Genomic DNA, 6,573 nt, shown 5'->3' on the forward strand with positions numbered 1-6,573 from the left:
AGCTGCCCGCCCCCTCCCTGCCACCCCGCCGGAGCCGGCCCCTCACCGCCCCTCGGCCCCACAGCTGCCCTGTCCGGCTGGGAACCAGCGGCGTTTGCTTCCCCGTTTATAAAGGGGTATATCAGTGCTATCTCAGCCCTCACAGGAACCCTGAAGCATTCCCATCCAGCAAATAAGAGTCTGGGATAATGATAATATTCATGGAGAGTGAAAAAAAACCTGCAGGTTTGCAGGCAGGGTTGCAATCTCTGCAAGGCAATACTTTCCAAGTCTGCTGCTGATCAAAAGCAGTTTTCCATGGGAATGCTTAGAGACACAATCGTAATGAAAGGCTATTTCCATGCCAAATTTCCATGCTCAAATCCCTAGCTGCTTCAACTGAAGAGCTGTTTATGACAAAGTCACAGGATTATTTCTTTTGCTGGAAGTGGAGAGGGTATTTTGGTTCTCCTCCTCCTTCTGCCAAGCTAGCAGATGAACTGGCTTTGCACTAACCAAGCTCTAACCCTCGGGCAGCTACCATGTGTAGAAAACTTCAGCCCTCCAAGCAGGAGTGTTCCTACTATGCTGGAAGGAGACCGGCTTCAGTCTTACACAGCCCTGCAGGGGTTGCTGGCTGAGCACCAGGTGAATGAGAGCCGGCAGTATGCTTAGCGGGGCTCTGGGCTCTCCCAGCCTGCACTTCAATGCAGGAGGATGGGCCGAGAGCCCTGGCCTGGAATGTTCTGGGTCAGTTTTCCTAGTTCTGTCACAGGCAGTTTGCGTGATGTTGGAAAAAGCCACATTACATTGTCACATCTCACTTCTCTCATTCCCAAAAGAGAGATGGTGACACAAGTTCATGAAAAGCTGTAAGCTGTTCCGCTCTGTCCATGTGCTAAGGATACAGGGACATCAGTCTCGGTTGACATTTTCAGAAGCCTTTGATATGATCATAAGCAACAACAATTAACAGCATTTAAATAAGAAATGACCTAGATAGAATACAGAGGGTAAGGGCTGGTAATTCAAGAACAGAATTGTGTTTCTTTACAGACAGAATATAGGACATGATGGCTGGAAGATATTTTAACCCTCCCTTATCCAAAACAGGCTCAGCTCGACCACCTTGCATGCACACAGCAAACCCAGCCTTCCTCAGAAGCCCCAGCCCTAGGAGGGCCCCTTGTAGACAACTGCTGCCTGAGGTGGCAAACAAAGACTGCACGTTATTCCAAAAGGGGGGGAAGGAAAGGGAAAGAAACACAATTCTGTTTGGCCAGAGATTTTTAAAAGGAAGTGTTAATTTTGATTTCCCCGTTTCAAGCTCATTCTAACTATATAGACTGGAGAGATCAATTTGGAAACTGTCTATCTTCAATTCACAGCAACATAAGCATCATCAACACAAAATTTTGTTACAGTCTTTCAAACAACTGCCTAGTTCAGCAGATGGAGACACAACTGTGTCGTGCATATCAGACCATGCATGCTAACAGACAGACTCTGAAAACATGAATTTAATGTCTGGATTATGCGTGGTCCGATATGCACGACACAGTTGTGCTTTTACAGAGTGTGCTCTTTACAGAGTGTACTTAATTTGTTCGCTTTTGCCATGTCTGTTTCCCCCTAATTTATCAGCCAGTCACATTTGTTAACTACTCTGAAAAACACTGAAGTCAACCATTTCCCCACCTGAAATGTCTCCTGGTGTGGAGGTTCAATTTAATGCTGTGTGCCATCCCTCTGTGCAGGCAGGAATTAAGGCAGATAATCAGAGGTCTGAAGAAAACACATCCAGGTAAAATCCCTCCCATCAGCGTAGGACTGTTTGCCTAGAACAAATCCTAGTACTGATTTCTCAATCAGCTCAAACCACTTAATTTCCGTGTGCCTCAGTTTGCAAACATGACTTAGCCATCTCCTAGTCCCAGGAAAGTTCCTATTCCCAGGAGAGTGATGTGCCCGTGGGCTTTCCAGACAGATTCTGAACAATGGCCCTTTTATATCTTCCTGATTAAATCTAGGTAATGTTTTCAGTCTCTGATTTGGATGGCTGAGAAATAATCAGGAAAACAACCCCGGCTTCCTATACTCCTCCATAATTTTCCCAGAAAGACATTCAATCACCCCTGCTGCATTTTCTTCTTAAACTTTCTTTAAAGATTATTCTCCAAGTTCACACCACAGCATCCCGCTGTGTTCAGAAAACAAAATTGTACACTTACAGGCCAGAAGAATCCCCTTCAGTCAATCAATAGCTATATTTCTGACTGTTTTAAAACCAATTGTTTCAGATGTCACTATTCCAAACAGCTTTTTTCTTGATCAATATCTCTGGCAGCTGTTCAGATAACCAATCGGTGGAACTAATTGCTCTTAAAGCTATACACCTATGATCAGTCAGGCTAGGCTGGGCTTTCCTTGTGTAACGGCAATAGAAAACCTCACATAAATTCAACCCATGCAAAGCACAACTACTTTATGGGATGGGCATATGTCAGATTAGCAGAACACACATTTTCTGGTGCTTTCTTTGTCCTCACCACAAAAAAGAAATTCAGAAACCCTCCCATTATTCCCACTCTTTCAGTGTGCTGGCCCAAGCAGTCCGTGTGCTTAACTTTAGGCACAGGAATAACTGTGTTGACTTGACTGGTGTGCACGCTGCGCATCTTCAAGTGCTTGTGTTGTTGGATAGGCCAGCAGTTTTGTAAAAACACAAAGCTCCCAAGAACACATTAGTCATTTGGGGCATGGAAAGTGGGAGAACCCTCCAAATTTGCTGGATTTGTCTATACATGGTGCAAGAAACGAGGCAAAAATCTGCACCAGTGTAAATGAGCAGAACACTAACGAATCCACACACCAGCTTGCACTCTGGTTTTACAGCTAATGAAGGCTCTTAAAGATCCATTTTAAGTAAAGGAAATGCCTGTGCTGTAACAAAACAGTCTGCTTCTCCCTTCAATAGAAGTATTACCAAATGCTTCAGAAGTGACCCCAATCTAGTATTTGCAGAGGCATCAATATACTCCTTCATGCATGGAATCACCTACAGATGTTGCAGCACACTGCACTATATTTTAGTGGCACATGGGGAAAATGAGAAGTGCAGAGCTGTGTTTGATTGTTTCTGTTAAAGACAGTAAGGGACTGTGGGCAGGGAGGTGAGATTATGGTTTTGATCAAATCCCAGTAAACCCCAGATAATGAGACCTGGTGAGGCAATTCCTAGGAAGTGTCCTGTCTCTGTGCCGAACTGACAGTGAGGTCCTAAATACTGCTGGTATAAACAGTTGCAAGTGCATTTTAGTTGGGACCCGCTGCAGATGAAAGCATACTTTGTGTGCTAAAAAAAGACAAGAGTTGTTATTCAGACCAGAGCTAATGCCTATTCTTTTCTGCGGGAAGTTTTCAAAGGATAGCTCTCCCGAGGACCTCGCCTGCATTTCCAAGCAGGAACTTTTACTCTTCTGCTAACCATTTACAATGAAGTACAGCAGTTTCTTTCCTCTTCATCCACCCCAAAACTGGAAACATCAATGTCCAGTACAAAGCAGAGAGATGAGATTTTATGAGTATTTCTTGCAGGAAAACTCCTATTCTTCTGACCAGCTCTTCTGAAAGCATTCAGACATGCAAGTGTTTCAGAGATGATCCTCGCTCCCCCAGCTAGGCTTACTTTCCTGTTCCCCAGTAAGCTTTTTGCCTCACAGTTTAAAGGAATAACTGTAACACCAAGTGGCAAATCCACAGGCATCAGTTCACCCCCCCACTGTCATGCCTGGTGCCTCCACCACATCTTCAGTACTGCTCATCTCTGTGCAGTGGGAGATGGGGTGGCAGGCAGGGGTTCTCACAGGATACAATGAAATGAAGAAGTAACTAACATTTAAGTTTAATCAACTCCTGAGGCAAGGTTGAATGAAAACCTTCATTTCCATCCTACACCTCATCTTTTCGTTTTACATCTTGTCTTTTCCATGATATTCCTTTAATTAAGCAGTTGTCCTCAGTGCATCAGGCGTGAGCCATTTGAACACAGCTTCACAGACCGAGTTTATGATCATCTCATTCATACCCAGAAGTCACCTAGTGAGTGACCTGCCAAGGGTAGCTGTACACAGTGTGGTGGGCGCATAGGTGAAACACAGCAAATGGCACTGCAACCAGCTAGGCACTACAGCCAGGACTACAGAAGAGGGAGCAATTCTCTAGCAGGGTCAGTATTAACCCAATCACCATTTACAAGTAGCAGCTCACTTTCCACCAAAGCAGAGGAGCAGCCCCAAAGCTCAGCAGAGCTCATATCCCAGCCGGTTTAGTACACAGGTGAACATGGTCAGTAAAACCAGACACTCCCCACAAGCTCTGCAACTGGAGCTGAAATGATGGCTCAGACACCTGACACATGCACCTTAAACAGTTTGAAAATTCGTAACTGCTATAATGCATCTTATAACTTTTCTGCATCCCACTATCTGCAGAGTTTCTCTTTGTAGTGGAATTTTCTACCTATCCTGTATGAAAATTCAGGTAGTTGGGTTAACACTTCAGCAATTTCTGTACCTGAAATAAAAAAAATAATTCATGTAGAAAAATACAATTTTTAATATGTATTTTTTTAAGTTACCATGAGTTTCTTTCTCAAGGACTGTCTTAGTATTTGTTCCTTTCATGATACCGAACAAGTCATCTGCATCCACAATTTGGTCCTATTTCTCCAAGATCATCCTAGTCTTACACTAATGTATCATGAAAAGCGCCAAGCACGTTACTTGATACAGGAGCAACTGCACTGGTATGCTACCGCGATTTGCAAAACTGCAATTACATCAACTGTTAAAGCTGAGAAGGGAAATGGAGAACAACGCTTTACATTAAGTGATACCAATTACAGAGTAAGTACCTGATGCTAAGAAAAGTGACTGTTATATTTATGTGGTTATATAACTAACAGATTGAACAAGCTTTTGCCCTTTGCTTATCTGTTGGGCTCTTACCATTTCAGGAAATGACAGTCTACCTCCATGGGTGATCTCATAAGCCAGGAAATGTAGATTTTGAAGTTAGCTTGCTGATAGGACTCTTGGAATAAGAGCACAGCACTGAGTTATGTTGCTATGTTAAAGACAGTGCTCCAACTACTGTGCCTGCACTGAACCACTGCCTTTTCAGGGAATCACAGGAGGGCTGAGGTTGGAAGGCACCTCTGGAGGTGACCCAGCTTTGAGCAGGGCATTGGACTAGATGATCTCCAGAGGTGCCTCCTCAGGACTGTGGCCAGTCAGGTTTTGACTCTCTCCAAGGATGGGAAGTCCACAACCTCTCTGGGCAACCTGTTCCAGGATTTGACCATACTCACAGTAAAAGAGTTCTCTTACATTTAAATAGAATTTTTTGAATTTCAGTTTGTGTCCATTGCCTCTTGCCCTTTCACTAGGAACAACTGAGAAGCACCTGGCTCAATCTTCTTTATTCATCCTGTCAGGGGTTTAAACACACTGATAAAGCCTTTCCTGAGCCTTCTTTTTCACAAGCTGAAAAATCTGAGCTCTTTCAGCCTCTTCTTGCACAAGAGATGCTCCAAGCCCTTAATCATCTTTGTGTCCCTTTGCTGAACTCGCTCCTGTAAGTCCTTGTAATGGGAAGCCCAGCACTGCACCCAGCACTCCAGATGCGGCCTCACCAGTGCAGAGGATCATTTCCCTCAGCCTGCTGGTAGCCCTCCTCCCAATGCAGCCCATGGTGCTGTTGGCTGCCTTTGCCACTAGGGTACGCTGATGGATCCTGCTCAACTTGGTGTCCACCAAGACACCCAGGTCTTTTTCTGCAGAGCTGCTTTCCAGCCAGTCAGCCCCCAGAGCGTACTGGTAGGTGGAGTTATTCCTCCTCAGGGGCAGAACCTACCATTTCCCTTTGCTTACCACCATAAAGTCCTTGTTGCCCCACTGCTCCAGCACATCAAGGTCCCTGTGAATGGCAGCACAACTGTCTGGTGTATCAACTGTTCCTCCCAGTTTGGCTAATTTGCAAATTTGCTGAGGGTGCAATCTGTCCTATCAGCCATGTCATTAACAAAAACGTTAAACAGTACTGACCCCAGTACCAACCCCTGGGATACTCCACTGGTGACTGGCCTCCAGGTGGAGTCAGCGTGCTGATCACACCCTCTGAGCGTGGCAGTTCAGCAAGTTTTCAGTTCACTTCGTTGCCCATTTTTTAAGCCCATACTTCATCACTTTGTCTATGAAGATGTTACAGAATACAATGTCAAGAGCTTTATTAAGGTCAAGATAAACAACATCCATTGCTCTCCCTTTGTCCACCCAGCTAGTCATCTCATTGTAGCAGGCTATCAAGTTGGTCAGGGACAATTTCCCCTTTGTAAATCCATGCTGACTTCTCCCAGACATGTTCTCATTAATTAGTATATTTGGAAATGGCTTCCATTATTATTCACTCTATCAGCTTCCCAAGGATTGAGGCATGGCTGACTGACCTGTATTGCCCTAGATCCTCTTTCTTGCCTTTCTTGAAGACAGGAGGGACACTGGGTTTCTTCCAGCCCTCATGAACCTCCCCGAA

Source organism: Egretta garzetta, unplaced genomic scaffold (assembly GCF_000687185.1).
Source record: "Egretta garzetta isolate BGI_Z169 unplaced genomic scaffold, ASM68718v1 scaffold161, whole genome shotgun sequence".
Classification (NCBI taxonomy): Eukaryota; Metazoa; Chordata; class Aves; order Pelecaniformes; family Ardeidae; genus Egretta; species Egretta garzetta.